Source organism: Xyrauchen texanus, chromosome 7, assembly GCF_025860055.1.
Source record: "Xyrauchen texanus isolate HMW12.3.18 chromosome 7, RBS_HiC_50CHRs, whole genome shotgun sequence".
Taxonomy (NCBI): Eukaryota; Metazoa; Chordata; class Actinopteri; order Cypriniformes; family Catostomidae; genus Xyrauchen; species Xyrauchen texanus.
The window spans coordinates 15,741,838-15,765,920 of record NC_068282.1 but is presented as its reverse complement, the minus strand read 5'-3'; positions in this window follow the sequence as shown (position 1 = coordinate 15,765,920).

Sequence of the window (24,083 nt, the reverse complement as noted above, 5' to 3'; positions counted from 1 at the left end):
AGACAAATGTATCACCTCAACCTAATAAAACCATGGAGAGAGGAGGTCCCGTATCCTTGGCAATGGTAGTTCTGGAGGAGCTCAGCATGGAGGTGAGCCTAAAAGCCAATCAGTTCACCCCGGTCCTTTGCGGAGACCACCTCTCACCATCACAACGTATGGAGGTTGCCAGGTTGCATAATAATTTCTCTGACACGTTCTCGCCTCTCCCTGGCCGCACTTTTCTCATAAAACACTTCATCGAGACAACCCCAGGGGTAGTAGTACGTAGTTGTCCCTACCACTTACCCAAACACAAGAAACAAGTAGTATGGTAAGAATTAAAGGCCATGCTGGATATGGGTGTAATAGAAGACGCCCACAGCAATTGGGGCAGCCCGGTGGTTCGGTGGATTACACAAATTTGTGACCCTTCCATTCAGTTTGTTTGGGGCCCCGGTTACATTTCAGTCTCTTATGGACTGAGTCCTCAGACCGCATGCTGCGTATGCTGCTACTTATTTGGATGATATAATTATTTACAGTATTGATTGGCAGCGACATATGCAGCATCTCAGGGGGCGGTTCTGAGGTCGATACTATGGGCGGGGCTCACAGCACTCCGGAAGAGTGGAGTTTCGGGATCTGGGGTTTCTCTTGGGTCACGGGCAAGTGTGACCCCAGATTGATAAAACCGCACCAATCGCGACCTGCCTGAGACCCAAGACCAAAAAGAAGGTGAGAGTTTCTGGGGCTGGCCATTTTTCTCACATCATCAGCCCCCTGTCTAACCTCACTAAAAAAAAGGAATCCCAGACCCGGTCCAGTGGACGGAGTCATGCCAACAAGCTTTCACACAGGTAAAAGCTGCACTTTGTGGCTGCCGCTTCTGCATTCCCCTGATTTCTCTCTCCATTTTGTTTTACAGACCGATGCATCAGACGGGGCTGGGTGCTGTTCTGTCACAAGTGGTGGAGGGGGAGGAGAACCCCATACTGTACATTAGTCGAAAGCTCTCTATGAGAGATGAAGTACAGCACCATAGAGGAGGAGTGTTTGGCCATCAAGTGGGCAGTTCTCACTCTCCACTTCTATTTGTTGGGACGAGCATTCACCCTCTGTTCAGACCACGGCCCAATCCATTGGCTCAACCGCATGAATGATGCCAATGCCTGTATCACCATTTGGTATCTGGCACTCCAGCTATTTAAGTTCGAGATGATCCACAGAACGTGGGTGGACCTCCTCTCCAGAAAAGTGGAGGGAGTGGGCAGTCCGGACAGTTCCCCCAACCTGAGTCGGGCGTTGGAGGTATGTGAAGGTGAGGGTGTGGTCAAGTTCCCATCTGGGGAGAGAGAAAGCGGTAAGGACATCCACTTGTGATGAATTGTTACTAATTACCATTTTCATGTTCACATTTATAGTCAGGGGAGATAAAAGATGGCCCAGTCCACCGAAAGAGACAGAGAGAGAGAGAGCTGCACGGAGCAGAATGTTCATGAGTGCGATTTGTATTGCGCATTAAAGCATATAAAGCATTCATTTGAGTGTGACCACTGAAAAGTGGAATATATATATAGACTGTGAAACTGTGGGAAATAAAGCCCTTTCGAGTTGGATGTTGCAGTGTCCCGCTTCCTCCCTTTGATCCAAATACAACCATGTTACACATTTCATTGGGCATTTGATAATTACTACAATGTAGTCTATTCCAACTATTCAATATAAGTCTTTCCAATTATTGATCGTCTGCTGTGTCAAAACCTTAAGTCTGATCGGTTAGAAAAGCCACAACACACAATTCCATAATGATCTCAAAGTCTGTGCCGAATTAAGTGGATGTAGCTTGAAAGCTCTAAGAAAAGTTGATGTTAAAAAAGTTGGTCTCAGTTTAGGGATTTTTAAAAAAACCTAAACTAAGTTTGTAGATTAACAGTATGTTGAACAGAATTACCATAATGAACTGATTACGATTTGTAAAAAGCATCTAAGTCTTCACAGAACCAGTAATTGTTAAAGATTAACCTGTAAACATGGAATTCTATGAAAAACTGGCCCTTTACATGACACAATGATATAATTAGGCCTACAATGGCGGTACACTTTGTAGTAAGTCTTTGTAGTAACACTGCTAACCATTGCACTAAGTCCAGCCAATCACACATAGCTTTTGTAATCTTTTAACAGGTACATGTGTCTGGGCCAACCCACATTTTAAACATAATATAAATCTCAGATTATTCTCACCTCACTATTTCATATTTGGATTTTCCCTTGAGTTTACACATTTTTCAGATTAACTGAATAATTTCTTTGAATATTTGTAGGGTCTACACTAGTTTATGTGTGTAGTTACACAGTCTTTGAGAGACAGGTTAGTGAATGTTTAATCCACAGGGCCTTGTGGGTGTGGACCATGCCAGACAGAGCCATTTTCTAGTTTATCTCTTTCCTGTTCATGTTGAGTCCTTCACACAGACACATAAAGTATGAAGATAATACAAAATGTAAGAGGTCATGGACAGTTAGACAGTCATCATTGCAAAATAAACTCTGACCAGGTAATAAGGGTATCATCATGAAGGTGTTTATTTTGCGATGTGAACTGGCAGACTGTACATTATCCCACTTATTAATTAAATTATATCACATATAAATAAATAAATGGACATGAAATATCGATTTAAGAACAAATTTGTTTATTATGTTAGAAGAAAGAGGCTACAGAGTAAAAGTAGAGGCATGAAACTGGAAAACAAATCGGTTGCCAGGGACAACAGTCAAATATACAGTTTACTGGTCATTATACAAAAATATTTGCCACAATTGACCAATCAGAATCAAGTATTCCACATAACTATGTAATAAATTATGCTTATAGACCACCGGGATAACACAATAAGAACACTACCTTAATCAAAGATTAAGCCCCCAAAAAAATAGTTATGTTGAGGGTACGTGTAAGTACAGCTGAACACTCCTTCCACACACATCAACACCCACACATGTTATACATGCCTTCATGGGCTGTGGAAGTTTGATTTGCTGACAAGTCTTGAACAAAGCCCACACTATCTGAAAACAGCACAGTGTGAGGATTTACCACTTTTGGCAGCACAAACTGTCACAGAATAAACTGAAATTTTGACAACCAAGAAAACTAAGTGAACTTAAGTCACCAGTTCTGTGCATACATCACAGCAAGTAGTGCATAGAATAACAGTCAGAAGGTGATGTGTGTAACTTGGGAGTACACAAAACAGAGGTATAGTATACATGAACTGTGAGAATGTTGTTATAGAAGATAAGATAAAGAAAAACACTTTTGACAAGCTAGTGAGCTGCAGATCAAAGTATGGATACTCACTTGCACCCTTGTACAAAAAAGAGGGAAAAAAAGTCAGACAGGTTTCATTGTAGTCATAAGAGAAGAGTAATATGGATTATGCTGGGAGTAGTCTGTATAAGTGCTCTCTTCTGTGCCCATTGATCTCCCGAACTCTTGAACTCTTGAATGTACACATACACACACACACACACACACACACACACACACACACACACACACACACACACACACACACGTTGGTGCAACTCTCCGTAGACATAATGATTTAAAAACCCGAATCTTACCCTCACAAAAAATCTCTGCATTTTTACATTTTCAAAAAGCCATTGTTTAGAATGTTTTTAAGCTAGAAATGTCCACATAAACCAAAGTTATAGCACAATGCTCTTGTAATTACCAGTTTGTAACCTAAAACAAATGTCCTCGTAAACCACCAAAACCCGCACGTGCACGCACACACACACACACACACAATATTGACAGGATGGTTGCAACAGTGTTATGTTGAATGCACGCTGACTTCATAAACACATTTATTTTCAAAGTAATATTCCCGTTACCTACACTAAAGAGTAAACACACACCACTAGCCATATTCCTGTTTAACAAACTTCTACCTGCACCCACAATGCTTCTCTCACAGTGAACAATATTATCCTGGTGCCTGGAATGCAGTAAAAGGCTATGTATACAACTTAAGCAATGGCATTTTATGAATGTGCCCCGCCTAATGTTTTCTTTAAGGACTCCATTGAGTTTTCTGGAGATAATATATAACGACATATACTGTACAGTATATGTAGCCTATATATTATTTGTGTTATGCAACCTATGTCTGAAACATCACAAATTATTCAATATATATTTTTGCATCCACATCAATACATTTTGCAGGATTACTTGAAATATTAATGAGGTTAAGATTTGCAATTAAATATGCAGGCGTATTTGCTAGATAAGACAAATCTAGAGCAATTGAACAAATGAAATCCTTATGTTTAACCAATCTTGTCAGCTCTTGTGGTTTGTTGGTTTCTATGGATTCATTCCAGTATCAAGTGGACCTTTAACAGCTTATGAGCGATTGACTGAGTAAAAGAGCAGAATAGCTGAAATAGCTGCTTGTATTGTTAACCACAGCTTAAGAATGTGACACACCTGTCAAAAATATCATCATCAGCTTATGCAAATACAGAATGGGGGGGCTGGGGTGGAACCCTAAAAACCAGTTTCTCAAGACCATTTAACATGGCAAAGATGGTGCAAGTGAGCAAAAAGAGAAATACTATATTAATATATTCTTTAAGCTTCAATAAGAAAATTAACAATGGATTTTTTTTTTTTAAATGTTCATGAAGAATGATGAATGCATTGCATGCACGTGAAATTGCAAGTTACCCGTTCTGCACAGAAACCCATTTCATTTTTAGTCATGAATACTTTTCAAAGTAATAAGTGTTTGAATGCATTTTCAAACTTCATTTGAAAATTCATATTGTATTTACATTTTCTTATTGTTTATTCATGCCTTGAGTGTTTTTAATTATTTTATTATATTGCATATTTATTTGATTATTTCTGTTACAAGCACTTTATTTCATTTATTTATTTAAACTTTGAAATTGTATCAAAGTCAAAGAGTACTCTCTACACACTCATGTGGCAAAATAAGTCCTTTAAAGAGGGGGCTGAAGAAGATTTATAAAGGTCTTTGCTGCAACACTGAGAAACAGGTTCTGCCAAAACTTTGAAGAGGGCTCCTCACACTGAACACACCTCCACACCACACCTCTCTCTCTCTCTCACACACACACACACACACACACACACACACACACACACACACACACGCACACACACACACACACACGTGTGTGTTTGCATACATACACACACACACACACACACACACACACACATTCTATAGAGAGCTGTGGGACCTCACACAAATATTTACTCTTTCAAGTGCTTATAGTGTGCAATGTAACAATTAACATGACATAAATGAAGTGAACAGCAGAGTAGGTTTCCCTCAGTTTTATTCATCTTCTTACAGCACTGCTGCCTCGATCTGGCTTGTTTAACTCTTTTGTTTGTGTGTGTTTATGTTTCACAGATAATCTATTAGAGCGATAGAGAGGTAAACAAGTTTGGCTTGCTGTCCACAATAGAAGGCCTTCAGCATGAGACACAAACCAAGTTTCCACCTGGAACTTATTATGGAAATAAAGATGGAGTGGGTGTGGAGGAGGTATTTGGGGATGCCACAAGAATTGTTGAAGGATTGAGGAAAGCTGCAGCTCAAACATTTTCTGCACTCTGATTGGTTGGGTTTAAATAGCTTCTACTGAACAGAAGTGCTTACACACAGATTTTGTGTGTGTGTGCGTGCGTGCATGCGTGCGTGCGTGGGTGGGTGGGTGGGTGTGGGGTTTAAACTGGTACATGCTGGGTACATGCTATAAATGTTGTTTATGAGAACATTTCGGTAACAATTTAGAATAATGGTCCGTCATTAATAGGTAACTATGCAAGAATTTATGCAGGATTAATGAGTAGTACTACATTAACACTTTAGTTACAACTATTAACTAATATGGAAACATGATTAACCAATCAGTAAGTAATAGTGAGCTGATGACTGAGGAAGTTCACTGTTAGGTAATCAATAATTACTGAATTTGATTTTGCTCATTGAGATAACTACGGCTAATTTAAAATAACTACTAATTAATTGCTAATCAAAACATTAACATGCGTCTAACATGTGAATGTGAAATGTGAATTCAAAATGTCTTAATGAACTGAAAATCTTTATAGTTTTTTTGGTCCACCTTCATATTGAGTCTCTCTAATACGTGTATAGTTAAACTGATTATAAGTTTCTTCATGAAACTCCACATGGTGCAAGCTGATAGGTCCTTTGACATGTAATCTGTTATCCAATCTATTTGAATTTTTTTTTCTCTAACATTTAAAATGCCTCAGATGTTTGCAGGTAAGCTAGGTTCACTGCTGTGCACTACATGCGTTTTCGCTCTGAAACCCCCCTCCTCCCCAGCACCATTTGTCAATATCTGGTTTAAGGGGGATTGTAAGTATGAATGTTTATGAAAATATTTTTTTTATCGTACTTGTTGTGCAGCAGCAGTGCAAGCAGGTCTAGTCCACCAAGACCAAATCTACATATGGTCATATCCATTATAAAGCCTTAAATTTGTTCCACGAGTTGCCATGACTGAACTACACTTACAGTTAGTGTAACTAAGAGGTATTAGTACAGATAAATTACAAAAGCAGAGCTTTGTGCAAAAATCGATAACACTTTACAATAAGGATGTATTCATTTACATTAGTTCACTACATTATTTAACATGAAATAACAATGAACAATACTTTTAAAGCACTTTATAATCTGGTTAGCAAATAGAACTTTATTGTAAAGTGTTTCACAAAAATTATACTGAAAAACATCTTCCTGAACATTCTTACTCAATAGTTGTTTGCGAAATTCTGTGTAACTGCAAATGTATTAGAGACCTGTGGCAACTCAAAACCTCACTTTTATGTGAGAAAAGGCATGTCCTGGCATTCAGAAGGAATATGTGACCTTGTACAAGAGAAGTAGAGTTAGCAGGGTTTTAAAGAGACCTGAGCATCATCTCTATAGTTTAATCCCCTGAGTTTCTATATCCAATACAACCGACCTGTTGAGGCATGTAGAGAGAAACCAACGTGTTGGAGAAACAGACAGAGAGAGAGAGAGAGAGAGAGAGAGAGAGAGATTTAACTGCTTGACAGGAGATTATAGAAACATAACTTAGATAAATTTATAACAGGGAGGATTAAAGGGTCAAATGAGAAAATAGAAAACAGACCAATATAACTGATTCCAGAATGTAAGAGAGAATACAATTATTTGTGTAGCAAATGGGGTTGGGGAAGGAAGATATGAAACTTAAGGGACAGGTTAATTGGGCATGTTTAAGGTGTGGTCATGAGGCAAAAGTGTTAAATACCTGAGGCAAACATGTCAACATTTGTCACAACAAAAAACCATCAACCCAGCTGTTCATGAAATGTGTGGTATTCACAAGGGTAAATTAATTTCTCATAGCCTACCTTGAAGCTCACTCTACTGTACCTATTTTATAACAAGTCCCAGAAAACAATGCCATAACTGCTGTTTAGACTTACTGTAGTTTTAATTAATTGCACCACAGCTGGAATCAGTAAGAGCATGCAAAGCAAAACAGAATGGCCCTACTGTACAAATGTTGTAGCAAGACTTGAGAAATTACAGTGCACTAACCTAATGTGACTGACATGTCCCCAAGGCAAGGACTTGCAACTTTTATCTCTGTGTCTGAGTCTTTGGATAGAGTTGGTTAAATGCATTACATGGGGACATACATTACCGGTCAAATGTTTTTTTTTTTTTTTCACATTTAGAATAATAGTAAAGTCATCAAAACTATGGAATAGCATAAATGGAACTATGGAAATTAATGTTGTGACTGAACAAAATCCAAAATAAATCAAAACTGTGTTATATTTTAGCATCTTCAAAGTAGTCACCCTTTGCCTAGAACGTGCAGACATGTACTCTTGACATTTTATCAGCCAACTGAGATGCTTTTTAAACAGTATTGAAGGAGTTCCCATCTCTGTTGCACAATTATTGGCTGCCTTTCTTATTTGGTCCAAGTCATCAATTTCAAAAATGTTTTTTTTTTTTTTATTATAAAATTTTAGTTTATAATTAAATACATTTAAATAGTGGCACAATTATATTTTTGTCTACAAAAATACGCCTTCAGATAATAACATTTTTAAGATCATGAGAAACATTTCAGTCAAGTGTTTCAAAACTTTTGACCGGTAGTGTAAATACACAGTATAAACAGAGAGGTGTATATATACTGTATATATGATAAATAAATAGATTAATCTAAGTAATGGATTCATTCTAAAATGATTCTACACTAAAAACATAAATAATATATGCATTAAAATCTGTAACATTTTATTTGAATGTATTTAAATGCATTTTTTCTTTACATAAATACTTCTTCCAGATTCACACAATGCTGAAACAAGTATGTTTGGAGATACAGTTTTCATCATACTCGCAGGACAGAACTTGTTCGGTCTCGATTGGGAACTGTTCTTCATCATTTGTCACCATTTCTTGTGGGGTTCCACATGGTTCAATCCTTGGTCTGGTTTTATTCTCATAATATATGTTGATTCTGGTGTAAATAAAAAATGTAATCTGTTATAATTTTTATGCTGATGACCTACAACTGTACCTACCCTTAAAGCATGATGATTATTCTTCTATTACACTTTTTATAATTGTTTGGCTGAGGTCAAAGGTTGGTTTGCGAATAACTGTTCCCAATTAAATGAGGATTAGACAGAGTTTATTGTTTTTGGTCAGAATCAACGTTATAGGTATACGACAGATCAAATCTAAGATCAGAGTCAAAAAAATAACTCCTAGATTCTTCAAATGACAGTGCATGTTACCAGACAGTAAACCAGAACTGGTAACATGCACTCTCATTTGAGTTATTTTTTGACTCTGAGCTTAGATTTCATTGTCAGATAAATGCTGTTGTGAAAACCAGTTATTTCAGTTAAGATGTATTTCTAATATAAAATATAAACTCTCTGTTAGAGATTTGGAAAACGTTATGCATGCTTTTATTTCTACCCGTTTGGACTATTGTAATGCCTTATGTTTAGGCATTTGATAATCCTCGGTTTCTCACCTCGAGCTTGTGCAGAATGCTGCAGCGAGGCTTTTAACTAATACCAGGAAGAGGGACCATATAACACCTGTTTTGGCAGCTCTTCACTGCCTTCCGGTGAAATTTAGGATCCAATATAAGGTGTTAATGTTTGTTTTAAATGGATCCCTTTTAAATGGATTGGTGGCACTGCATATCAGAGATTTGATCATCCCTCATCACTCCCAAAGATTATTGCATTCTACTGACTAATTGTGACTTACAGTTCCATGGTCCCACTTGAAGTTCAAAGGTGACCGTGCTTTTTCAGTGGTAGCAATTAGAATATGGAATGATTTGCCCCATCTATAAAATCAGCATTGTGTATTGATGCTTTCAAAACTGGCCTTATTTATTTACTTTGGCCTTTGAACAAGTTTTTACTTTGTGAGTAGTATTTATTATAGTGTATGATGCACATTTGTATCTTTGCACTTGCTTTTAATCTAAGTTTTTATTTGTATGTCTTTGTATAAGTATTTTTGTTGTCATAGTATGTAGTGTGTTTGCTGTTGAAATGTGAATCTCTATGCAGCCCTTTGGTGCATTTTTGTGGTTTTGAATGTGCTCTATAAATAAAAGTTGAGTTGAGTAATTTGTTCCATGTGCTTCAAGGTGAATGCCAAGTAATTAAGTGTGGTTGTGTTAACCGGTCTGTGCAGTTTGTGTTTTACTACAGTTGATAGGTGTGGATTTTAGTGCAGATACCCTAGAGCAGAGTCTACCAGTGGAGGAGATGCTGTCAAATGTAAGTATTACTACTAATCTCCTTCAGGTGATATGTTACACCTGCATACTTGGCAGTATCCGTTTATATGTATCTTTGGCGTATTTATTTAGGAAATGCTTGTTGCAGATATCACACTCTATTTAATACTATTGTCAATATAAATGTTTGCTTGCGTGTGTAAGACCATGTGTTTTTTTAATCATGAGTTAAGACAAGCAAGTGAATAAGTGTGTTAATTTAAGGTAGTCTGAATCGACATTTTCTATTTTTTTTTTTTTATATAATTCTTCTTGTCATGTTGCCATGCTTTTTTTGTAGTTTTCATGGCCATTTTATTGTCTTAAGTCTCTATAGTCTACACAAATATTAAAACTAAAATAAATAAAATCTGCACTTGCACCTTCAAAATTCAAAGACTGCTATAGATATATTATACTAAGGTTTCTAATCTCCTGAAAAACAAAAACAGGAACCGTTTTAAATTTAAAGTGAAAAGTGAGCAAGTTAACATTGAATTGATTTTTGTGGTTTGTCTAAGCACAACCCCCTCTGTTGTTTTAAAATGAAAGATTTATGTTAAAAAAAAGCTACTTAAAGCTGCAGTATGTAACAATTTTCATATAATATTCGCCTTTTTTTTGCCAATGTGTGAACGGCTTGCAACGCAACTTAATAAATTAGCCCTTCCTGGACTTCCTAGGTTGCCTATTAAAGCCTGTAAACTGATTTACATGCAAAGGGTGCAGGTCGCTTTTGCCGGGAAAATCCAAAGGATGTGACGTTTATACGCACTGCTGAGAGCCTTGCCGCAGTGCTTCTCTTCCACTATTTAACAGTAACAACACTAGGTAACATTATCTTAGAGATGGAATCCAGCAAACATCTGGCTCCCAGCACAACACTCCACAAACTCAGATTAAGAAAAAATAAATAAATACAAAAATCTACTGAATCCCATCTGACTAAGCGGGAACGTGTTCGTGGACAAGCGAAAACTAGAGTGAACATTGGCAGGGCATTTGATTCTTGAAGGGAACTTCATTCGGTTTTGGGGATCAAAACGACCGTAAATTGGCATTCTTCTTATTGGACAGGTAAGCTTCCATAACTGCAAAGCATGTGAAATACAGTGCCATAAGGATTGATCTATGTAAACTTGATCTTGCCTGCACAGTAACTGTCATAATCAATGTTAATCTGTAATTATTCAGAAAGGTAAACTACAATAACACATGAAATGAATGTTAGACAATGTTCAATATAATGCAAAAATACCCATTCATTAGTGTAACTAAAAAAGCACATTGATATATCAAAATGACAGTTGTGATGGAATCACATCAATACTGAATTGTGACAAGATATTTATAATGTCCAATCTATTTTATAAACTGCTACTGTCATCATCCACCAAATTAAGCTAACAGATATTGATAGCTAGCTAACGCCAACATAGGCTATCGTATAAATGCAGTCAATGTATCATGTGAAGAAAAGTGATTACTTCAAACTACAGTCTTGTATAGTCAGATCTAGATCCACACTTTGTTTTAGCCCTGTTCCAGCACTGGAGAGTCAAATATAATATACAGTCTCAAAGTTTGTAGTAAAACAATCATAACTGTGTAATTTTAAATATGTTACCCCATCTGTCAGCATGATGCCGGTGAATCATGTACAGTCCCTTTGTACATTACGTCATTGTTTTGGTCGATGCTCGCGTCCCTATCGAGTGTGTGCACTAGCACGAGCAACATGTAGCTGGCGGCAGTTCACTTAATTGCCACAGGTGTTATTAATAACAAGGGTTTCTGAATTTTACATACACTTGCACCTTTTATAAGAGAGAAAAGAAAAACAGCAGAAACTTAAGAGCTTAACTAAAAATGTGGCAGCATTGCTTTTGCTACTTCACATCTGGTGTTATTTCAATAAACAATTGAACTGGAGGGATGGATGTAACCTTGACCTTCACTTCACTTCTATACTAAGGGTGTTTTCACACTTGGGTCCTCTTAAAAGTTACAAACTCATACCCCTTTAAGTGGACCAAAAAGTGAACCGAGTGAAAAAGGACCCAATTCTCTTTGCCTTCACAATATTTGTGGCCTTGAATATGGGCTCAGATCTCATTTTGTTTCACTTGACCCATTTCGGGGTCTTAGTCCATTTCGCATTTACACTATTGTTTTTGTGGAACCCAGACCACTTTTTAAAAGACAAGATTGAAGATTATTATTATTATTATTATTATGGCTTTATTAAATGTGAAGAGTACAATTAGCTCTACATATTAACTTGTGAAACTATTAAACATGTTTAATACCCTTAAATTTAATAATTAGCTGTAGTACAGGTGTCTTCTGCATAAAATACTGTATCAAATAGTATAAACATATAACATGTTTCTTCTAAAGCGAATCGAAGGAGTAAGCCAGGAGTGGCTCCTATGGCTTAATCTGGTTGAGATGAAGGACGCTGACAAGGTCCGTTTCTTCGATGCTCCCAGATCTGAAGTCATCCAACACATCCTGCCCCAGTGCGGTTCAAGGTCCCGTACCACGTCTGCTCGCCGCCGAGGGCGTCCCCCTGCGGCTGCAACTTAGGCGGCTCTGCCGCAGCCCAAGCCAACCACTTAGCCCTGGCTTAGAGCACCCCTCAGGAAGCTGATACCCCCTGTCTCACGGTCCTGTGCTAAGAGCCCCATGAATTCCTCCATGTGCCCCTGAGATGGACGACCCAGGGAGGAAGAGGCCCGCTGGAACCCTGGAGCTGGTATACTGACCACTCCATCCCCCGGTGGAGGGCCGGGAGGAGAATCCTTTGTTCCCTTTTGTTTTGTTTTCACCCAAGGGGCTGCGGTACCCACGTTTAGAAAAAAAATTACTCCCTGGGTCATATACCCGTTGTTTACGGACATCGTTGTCATGGCGTGTGAGAGACTATGTGACGTTAATGGAGCATTGGGGGGAGGATATGTGCAGACCGGGTGCACCTGCACCATCAGTCCACGTAACACAGTTCAGATGGTTGTGGCTTTCGTATAGAGATCCCTAGTGTCACTACATCAACAACGTCGAGTGAGTGGCTGATAGTGAACGTCTCGGCTCCTTGGCGCACAACCTGAATGAGTGATTGCGAGCCAGCTCCATTTATACTCGTATGTCACCGCAAACCAAGTGAAAAAGTTAAGGGTGCAGATTTAGGGGGGCTTGCACGTTTTGATTGTTGAGGTATAATATGCATGTATATATAATATATATGATACCCCTGGAGTCTAGGCCCCTGCAAGAAGGTGATTAAAAACTGTGAGAAACTTAAGAGAAATGTGGCCAGTCACAGCAACTAAAATGTTTCCCTTTACATTAATATAACTTTTAACCTAAAATCTTGATGCTGATTAAAACATGTCATGTAGTAAAAATATGTAAAGAGAGAAATGGTTCAAAGTGCATAAAGGAACTCACATTTCTGTTTAGGGATGGAGAAAGACATGTTAGGTTGTCCAGTTTACATTCCAACACCACTTTATTTAGGTATGCACTATCAGCATCCTAACATACACACTTTAAGGAGTTCAAAGTCGTGGTCACTGTCATTCCGCTTACTAATTTAATCTTCATACATGAGAAAGAATGCACAATATTTTTTTGGAATGTAAGCGTGGAATGTTCACTTATTTTGAGGGTGTTAAGTGTAACTTGCATCCATGCAAAGGAATGACATCTGAGAGAATGAATGAAGGGAAGACTTTAAACGAACCGCTATGATTGGAGACTGAATTGTTTTGGTAGATGTCACGATCAGCTAAATGTCAGCTGATTGTAATCTTGATTGACATGACCTGCCTGATCTAACGCTTAGTTTGATACTAACTAACTACGTACAATGCATTACATTGTTCAGTTAGGGATTAGGTTTAGGGTACAGACAAGCGACAGAGGGAGTGATCAAATGTTCTCACTCACCTAAACGCAGAATCATGACTATAGCAGAACACAGGTGTCTCGAGACCATTTTTAACAGTTGAAATACTTTAAAATAACATGACATCTTAAAAAACCCATGCACCTGCGTGAGATGCCATATATCTGTTTAGCCCATATATTTATAGGAAAACAATTTAAAAACAATGCAGACGGATACAAAAACGTGTTTGGTGTGAATGACCCCTAAACATCATCTCACTATCACAAACGTAGCGTCAGGAAGTCCAAATCATTTAAGTGAATCAGATAGTTTTGACAGTTCATGTAAATGGACTAGTTCAAATAAAAGAATAACCAAACAAATAAACAAACAAACAGACTTCATGAGGATTCTAGAGAAGAGAAGAAATAAGAAAAAGATTCACATTAACTTACTCTGTCAATTAATGAAGCAAAGCGATTGTTGAGTATCTTGATCTTTTAGTTCTCTTGAGTCCTAATGTTCTGAATGTTAGGGTCAATCTCCAGATTCAGATTTGCTAAGAGACTTTCTTTGACCTTCAAAGCTGTAATTAAAGGGCAAACAGATGGAGCAGAGCCCCAACCCTCACTTGACACCATCCTCATCCCATACCCAAACTCCAGACCACCTCCATAAATCCCAGAACTTGATTTATACCCTCCAACAACCTTAACTCCCCCAGCAGCACCCCATGCTCCACTGAAGATGCTCCCAAAGGAGCTGTTCTTGTTGTTCACACCCACTGAGGACTGTCTGCTATAGGACCTCACGGTTTCTTCATATTCAGCATCTCTGGATAACAGAACTAATATAAAGTTGAGAGGTTGGATACTCAAATGCGATGGGATGAGAGACAGTTTTTTAAACTCTTATATCAATGGTAGGGAGTGGCTCAGGTCCAGCTTATTGGTCGAGAAACAATTTTCAAGATATATGTATAGCGGTTATAGGGAATGTTGGAGAACAATCCCAGTGTTATACATTAACTATCTCTCTTCGATCTCTGAAAACACTGCACATACTTAGAATACTCCAAAATGTATTTAATTTCTTTCATGATTAAGTTAGAACATGTTTAGAGATCATGAAGCAAATCTGCTATTACTTGGTATCATTAATTGATATGTGGGCACTAGATCCAAGTCAAGGCTATTTGATGCATCAAGATCTATCAATGAGAGAAATCAAAGATCAGTCATAAAATGTTATGATGTCAGAAATTAAAGGCAAAGTGTGTAATTTCTAAGCCACAAGTGTCATCAAAACGTTGTGGGAAAATAACAGCTGCTTTTGAATAGGTTTCCTAAACACTTCCATATTGGTCAGACAAAATGACAAAAACTGTTCAGATAGTCATGCCACAAACTCACCCACTGGTTTGGCCAATGTTGCTGTGTTGGGCTGATTTGGATACTCAAGAAAAAGTGCATTGAAAGAATAAAAAACAGAGTCAAAATCCTATAATTGAAGAACATAAAGAGGTTCTTTGTTTCATGAGTGAGTGTTTGTGTCCATGTACATAAAAGTGTTTGCATATGAGATTTCACAACTTTTCACAACAGTTTTATATCCACCCACTCATGATAGGCCCTGCATTGCAGATTAAACTGTTCCCAGCTCATTGATTGACATTCTCCTACTATTTACAAATGTTCAAACAATCTCTCCCTATTCAAACATCCCTTTGGTTAGTGTTCAACAAGGTAAGTGTAAATTGTACCTCTCTGAAGGCAAAATTTATTATTGGCTAATCCCAACCCCCGCATTGTTGTAAAGATAACATCCAAGACTTTTAACAGCTGTGCTCTTATTGCTGGCTGAGTTGCAGTCATTCTATTGCAGCCAAACCTGTCAAGACACACCTTAGTGTTCAGTAATTAAATTTATTACACGGCTGCCTGAATACTTGATCGTGATTGGTCAATGGAACCGTCTAGCAGTCTGTTATTACTTTAACCCCCGCACTTTGACGTATCAGACCGCTGATCAGGGTATCTGAGCCCTCTTTCCTGCTTCACGTTTCACTCTGCGATCTCTACAAGTTAATAAAATAATTTATCTCAAATCACTGTTTCATGTTTATTTATTTGGCAAGTAGTCTTGTAATAAGATACATACTAATGCTAAATGGTCTGCACTTATATAGCGCTTTTTTAACCTTTCAAAGTGCTTCTCACTGTGACTCATTCCCCCATTCACAGACACACACACACACACACACACACACACACACACACATATTTACACACCAATGACGACAGAGCTGCCATGCAAGGTGCTAGCCTGCCATTGGGAGTAACTTGGGGTTCAGTGTCTTGCCCAAGGACACTTCGGCATTTGGAGTCATGTGGGCCAATTTCAGTGCAAATCAAAGTGTCATGTCCATCTATTTGTTAATTTGGCAAGTAGTCTTGTAATAGGCTGAATAATGAGAAGTCAGACAGTCATTTTCACAAAATATATACCAATAGAAATCCGATGCAAACTGGAGGTGGATTTTAGCAGTTCAACCATTTCTTTCTTCTCAAATTACATAATTTCAACACAAATCAGAATGTTATTTCCATGTATTTATTTATTTGGTCAGTGGTGTTATAATCTTGGTAATGTAAAGCTGGTTGCTATTGCACAATAAACCCCTTCTGGGTGATTCAAGATGCCTGGTAACACTATAATAACAGTACATAAATAATCAGGAATTATTACCTTAATTAAAAGTTACTTTTGTATTAATTAATGATGAGTTAAGGAATGGACTAATCAGGAACTAATGAAGTGCTAACATTAACCACAACGTGAATATGAATTCATGTTTTAATAACAGCCACCTTAATTACATGTTAGTACATGTTTGATGGTTAATGCATTAATTAACATTAGGGAATTAAATAAATCAAACAGGCTTTATAAAAAAGTGTTTACTTTGAATTAAACGTTCATTTGTAATAGTCATAATTCAAATCATCATATTGAAAACGATCATCATGATCAAAACTTTGCTGTGGTTTTTAAATTAATAAAAGGGAATAATTAAACAATGTGTGGATCCACTTCAGTCTTATTTCAATGCTTTTTGCCTTGATCCAGCACCTGTTGTAGAAGTGTTGGATGTATGTGCATTACCCCCTCCCACTTTTGGATCATCAACATTATCATCACTGTTAATAACAGTAATTTGTTTTGTTCATTTTTCCGTGGACATTTGTGCAGGCAAACATTCAAACATTTGTTGTGTGAACTCCATTTCATATGCCGATAGTCCACTACATTTCTGCCCAGAACTACAGTATGTGGACTACAGAGTTTGCTTCTAGAAGGGTACAGTTATAAGCGACGTTCTCTAGGCATTGGCTGGTTGCTTGCCTCTATTTCCTATGGTATTGGTAATGCTGATATTTTTTATCAAAAATTATTGGTTGTTTTAATTTTAAAATGTTGTTTATTGGCATTTCCAATTTAACATCAGGAGATAGAGACAAAACACACTTTATAAATCATTTAAAAGTGTCTTCTATGTCTTAGCAGGTATGTTGATTTTTATTTCGAGTTTGTTTATGTTTCAAAAGAGATTCAATTAATTTTAAGCATCTTGGTGAAAGACTGAAATCCATTATTTCAGGCATTAATTCATGAATATTCATGTACTGTTATATTATAACAGCTTTGTGTTGGGGTCCTGATCACCCTGTCAGGGTTTATTGCACATTATCCATTACCTAATACGCTGAATACACTTCACTGTTCATAACAGGGCATACCATATTTGCTCAAAATCTCTTAGCTTAAAAGTTGCAAAAATCATACTTGTATTTGAAAGCAATTTAAAAAGGAACTGAGACCTAAAGATATTACTTTTTATTAATAAGGGAATGTGGGGAATTTATGTTTAAATTTCACAATTATAAGTTATTGTTGCACAGAATCTACAAGGCACACTCAATCTAGTTTTATTTACAGATCTTTTCTTTGGTGTTGTATGCTAAATTTTGAAAAGGTGTGGGCCATTCTGCTCTCCTTACATAAAATGTAAATTGCACACTGTGCCCAATTATCTTACATATTATATGAACATAAAGATGTCAACCTACAGGAAAATCACTTCTGTTTTCTTCAAGATAAATGATTGGTAAATTATGAACCATAAAAAGGACAGACAGGTTTATAGTCCCTATTATAATCAGCAACTTCATCAGAGGTGCAATAATATAAGCAATACAAGCCTACATTTTAAGTGAACACATTTAAAGAGAGGCACAGGAAGCCTCTTCTGCAAAACTATGAGACATTATGTGGTGTTTATATTCATTATGTAGGTGTGTCATGTTCATTACTGTGCTTTCAGGACTGATTTATGTGTGAGAGGTTGGTATGCTTTCACCATAAAAAGTCAAGTAATCTTTTGTTCTACTTCATCATAAAGGTCTACTGGCACAGAGATAACATTCAAGATTAAAAAATAAAAAGTAACTAAATGTTTGTTCTAGTCTACATCTTTACACAAAACACAAAATAGGTATCGTTTTAAAGCTTAGAAGCGCTACAATTATTATATTTATTTGTTTGGAGAGGCTTTTGGACACTTGGAGATGTTTTTGGACACCCTAAATTATATTATTTGGATAAATTATTGTGTATATGTTATAAATTTAGCTTGCTTTTTCGTATCAATACAAAATTGTTCTCATTTACAGGTGACTAGACTGTTGTTCCTGTCAATCAGACACGCAGTGTCAACATATGAACCAAAGATGTGTGAGGGAGGGCGGAGCCAACTTATGTTGTTCAGATTGTATTAATTTTGAATTGTTATATTTATATGCACTTTGTTTATATACACGTTAAAAAGAGTTATACTTTAAATAAACATGCGTATTCGCATCCTTTTTTACATATATTTAAATTTGTAGGATGCTGCGGTTTTGCTAATTGTTATTTATTTTTAATAACAAAATAATATTCTATTATGCTGTTAATATTGTATTCATTTTGAATGGTTAGATTTATATACACTTTGTTTATATACAATAAAAAGTTATACTTTAAATGCAAATGTTTAATAGCATTCTTTTTCATAACAAACCAATGCATTGTCAAATACATTGTGGATAAGGTAGAGTATGATTTCATTTAATAATTTAATCATTGTTTTAACACCAATTATAGTCAAACTATCACAAACTGTTTAACTTAAAAAAAAATACAAAACATATATTTTTTTAAAGAGCCATTTAGGAGCCAAAAGAGCCTGGTGAGCTGAGCCGAAGGAGCCGGCTCACTGAAAAGAGCCGGAATGCCCATCACTATCAGGCACTCATTCTGCTGGGTCTATATTGTACTACATTCATTTCCTACTGATTTATGCTTATAGTGACAGATAAGGGTAATCAGTTGTTCTGGATTATCACAGATATGCCTCACCATCTCTTCAGGATCAGGTGAGCTAGGTAAAATTCCTCCTGTACACCCTTCAAATTTGTGTTGCTTGTAACCAGAACAAGGACGTATTATAGTCCTGCGAAGCCCCGGGGCACCAGTCTCTTTAGAGACCATGTCCAAATTATTAATAATGTCCAAATTACATCCCATTCTAAAATCCAGGCATGATTTTTGCAATTACAAAATTAAATAAAATACCGTGTGCAACACAAAAGCAGCAATAAGATGTTTCACATTGTGGAAATAGTCACTGGCATATATATAAGCTCAGTTTTAAATGTCAGTTTTACATCTCAAGTCAAGTCAAGAGGTTTTTATTGTCGTTCAACCATATACAGCTAGTACAGTACACAGTGAAAGAGACAACATTCCTCCAGGACCATGGTGCTACATAAAACAACATAGGACAAACATAGAACCACATGAGACTACACAGACTAAATAACATACCTATATAAAGTGCACGTGTAAACGTGTGCAAAAAGTATGGGACAGTACAAGAAATTACTAAAAATGAACAGGACAATAGGCACAGTAAGAGACAGTGCAGCGCCGACCAGTACACAGTAATGCAAAAAGATTCTAAAAATGCCAAATGTAAGCATAACATACTATGAGATAGTGTTCTATGCACATAGCAGTTATTGAGGTAGCAGCCAGGAATAAAGAGCAACTCAGGACACGTGTGTGTGTGTGTGTCAGTCCAGTCTCTGAGTATTGAGGAGTCTGATGGCTTGGGGGAAGCAGTTACACAGTCTGGCCTTGAGGGACCGAATGCTTCGGTACCTCTTGCCAGACGGCAGGAGGGTGAAGAGTTTGTGTGAGGGGTGTGTGGGGTCATCCACAATGCTGGTTGCTTTGCGGATGCAGTGTTTCAAGTCCGAAACGGTGCAAGTCCCAAACCAGGCAGTGATGCAGCTGCTCAGGATGCTCTCAATAGTCCCTCTATAGAATGTAGTGAGGATAAGGGGTGGGAGATGTGCTTTCCTCAGCCTTCGAAGAAAGTAGAGATGCTGCAGGGCTTTCTTGGTAATAGAGCTGGTGTTGAAGGACCAGGTGAGGTTCTCCGCCAGGTGAACACCTAGGAATTTGGTGCTCTTGATGATCTCCACAGAGGAGCCGTCGATGTTCAGCGGAGAGTGGTCACTCTGTGCTCTCCTAAAGTCAACAACCATCTCTTTTGTTTTTTCCACATTCGGAGACAGGTTGTTGGCTCTACACCAGTCTGTTAGCCCCTGCACCTGCACCTTACTGATGAGACCCACCACGGTCGTGTCATCGGCGAACATAATCATTTGGTTCGAGCTCTGCATTGCTGCACAGTCGTGAGTCAGCAGAGTGAACGGCAGCGTACTGAGCACACAGCCCTGGGGGGCCCCAGTGCTCAGTGTGGTGGTGGTGGTGGAGATGCTGTTCCTGATCCGGACTGACTGAGGTCTCCCAGTCAGGAAGTCCAGGATCCAGTTGCAGAGGGAGGTGTCCAGGCCCAGCAGGTTCAGCTTTCCAATCAGGTGCTGAGGAATTATTGTGTTGAATGCTGAGCTGAAGTCTATGAACAGCATTTGAACGAATAAGTACTTTTTATCTAGGTGGGTAAGGGCCAGATGGAGGGTGGTGGCGATGGCGTCATCTGTTGAACGGTTTGGACGATACGCAAACTGCAGTGGGTCTAGTGATGGGGGTAGCTGGGTCTTTATGTGCCTCATGACGAGCCTCTCGAAGCACTTCATGATGATGGGTGTGAGTGCGACGGGATGGTAGTCATTGAGGCAGGATACTGAAGACTTCTTTGGAATGGGGACCATGGCGGTGGCCTTGAAGCACGTTGGAATGACGGCGCTGCTCAGAGAGACGTTGAAGATATTGGTAAGAACATCTGCCAGCTGGTCTGCACATCCTCTGAGCACTCTGCCAGGAATGTTGTCTGGTCCAGCAGCCTTCCGTGGGTTGACTCTATGTAGAGTTATCCTCACATCAGCCGTGGTAAGACAGAGCACCTTGTTGTTGGGAGGAGGGGTGGTCTTCCTCGCCGCCATGTCGTTCTGTGCTTCAAACCTAGCGTAGAAGTTGTTCAGCACATCTGGAAGGGAGGCATCTTTGTCACAGGCAACTGATGTTGTCCTGTAGTTGGTGATGGCCTGGATGCCCTGCCACATGCGCCGCATGTCGCTGCTGTCCTGGAAGTGACTGTGGATTCTCTGGGTGTGGGCGTGCTTTGCCTCTCTGATGGCCCGGGACAGTTTGGCCCTCACTAGGGCAGTCTTGTCACCTGCTCTGAAGGTGAAGTCTCGGGTCCTCAGCAGCGTACGTACCTCTGCAGTCATCCACGGCTTCTGGTTGGAGCCTGTGGTGATGGTCTTGGAGAAGGTGACATCATCAATGGAATTGCTGATGTAGCTGGTCACTGAAGCTGTGTATTCCTCCAAGTTGGTAGAGTCGCCATATGTTGCAGCCTCCCTGAACATATGCCAGTCAGTACACTCAAAACAGTCCTGAAGAGCAGAGATGGCTCCTGCTGGCCAGGTTTTCACCTGCTTCTGGAGCAGTTTTGTGTGTCTGAATGCTGGAATTAGCATAATCGAGATGTGGTCTGAGTAGCCGAGGTGGGGGCGGGGCACCGCCCAGTACGTGCCTGGGATGTTTGTGTAAACAATATCAAGCGTGTTCGCCCCACTCGTTGCAAAGTCCACATACTGATGGAATTTAGCACTGTCTTGAGATTTGCATGGTTGAAATCTCCGGCAACAATTAACAGTCCGTCAGGGTGCGCATTCTGCAGTTCGCTCATAGCCCCATACAGTTCACAGAGCGCTTCCTTAGCGTTAGCGCTGTGGGGATATGTAAACTCTGGATATAATAACAGTGGTGAATTCCTGTGGTAAATAAAAAGGTCTGCATCTAACAGTCACAAGTTCCACCAGCGATGAGCAGTAACTAGAGACTAGCATAGAGTTATTGTACCATTCCGTGTTGATGTAAACACACAAGCCACCACCACGAGTCTTACCGCACAGAGCTGCATTTCTGTTGGCATGAAACGAGGCGAGTCTGTCTAGCTGAATGGCGGTGTCCAGAACCACGTCTCCATGAAAACAAAGATGCAGCAGTCACTAAGCTCACACTGCGTAGTCTGCTGGAGTCGGATGTAGTCCAGTTTATTGTCCATGGAGCAAACATTTGAGAGCAGGATAGACAGGAGAGCCGGCTAGGGTTTGTTTTTAGCCTAGCATGGACCCCCGCCATCTTACTGCGCTTTCGCTTCCTCACACACCGCTTACGACGTCCCCACCACCAGGTACCGGCATCAGGCGACGCTGAGGACTGGAGGCCTGGTCTCCGCAGCAAGCAGAGTTCACATAGCAACTCCTGCAGATCACCATACAGCTTGGTTTTTGCATGAATCTAATATTTTAACAGTGTCTGGTGTTCTGTAGACACGAACACCGGTTGCTCCGATGTCCATGTGCCGTAAAAGTCGGGCTAAGTGACAAAAATAGCACCATTTTGGATCTGGAGTGGCCGCTGCGTGCTACCACGCCGCCATCTTGGATCAATAATCCAATAATTGGATCAAACATCTGCAGAGGCTAGTCTCCATTTGCCATGCCACTGGCCCCATTGGCCTGGTTCATAATCCATCCTTGTACAAAAAGGTTCAAGTAATAAACCCATGAGTGAAAGTTTGCACTGTTGCAAGATCAGTCTGTCTGAACTATTATTCCACTAGGGAGCTTTTAACCATTACGTTAATTTTTATATGTGAGTCCAAGAGTAGCATGTGAGGAGCATATCTACAAACAAGTCCAAACCAGAAGTGATCAATGGGAATCTGTTGTTGCTGACTTGAGGCATGACTTGGAGAAAGACCATTTTTTCAGATTGTTGAGCAAGAGATAAAAAGAATGTTCAAGTGTGCTTGTTGTCTAGAATGTTCAAGAGTGCTTGCTGTCTACTCTTCATTAACATTGCATGTATTATTGTCATAAGATAAAAGGGTGTGGTGTCCTAAAGGCAGGTACAGCCTCAGTTGTGGCAAAAGTTATGTCTTGCGAATCTTGTATGTTTAAAAGACTGTTTAAATGAATCAGTGACTTGACCATTTGAGACTTTTTGCCCTATGTTTTATAGAATTCTTCAAGTGCTTCAAAAATGCAGCTGCTCAGCACATATTCAACCTAAAATCTCAGCTGTTACACATTACTCTGAATACATGCACTTTATTTAAGCAAGGATCTGAAAAGAAAATTTATGTAAATATTCAGTTTATTATTTACACTAAAAGTTACATGGCAGCTGCATGTCTTACTTTAACCAGCATGCATTTTTAGTGGCAGAGTATATGCAAAAGTTATATCATTACATTTCTGCTGACAAATGCAATGCTAAATGCTTTGAGCCAATGACTCAAGAGAGAAAAATGTAGAGCTGATGAGGAAGAAATTTGAGTGTGAAGGTGCTAGGCTTTAGCTAATCAAATAAGGGTACATTTGTTTGACATTTCCCCAATTTGTAATGGTTGTAAGCCCCCTTGTGGCTGAGTTTGGAATTGAATAATGTCTCCAATACACTGACAGTAGAATCAATATTGATTTTATCTACTTTGTACTTATACCCAGTGCTGGGTAGATTACTTATGAAATTAAATTGGTTACTGATTAAACATTACAGAATTTAAATTCTAATCCGTTAAGTAATCTTTTAGATTACACTTTTTAGGTGTGTATTTGTGGATTGTAATAATGCAATGCACTTTCAATGCAGTGTATCAATTTCAGCAGCTTCATGCACACATGGCTAGATACATAGAATAATTATTCAAATATTTTATGTTCAGAGAACATAT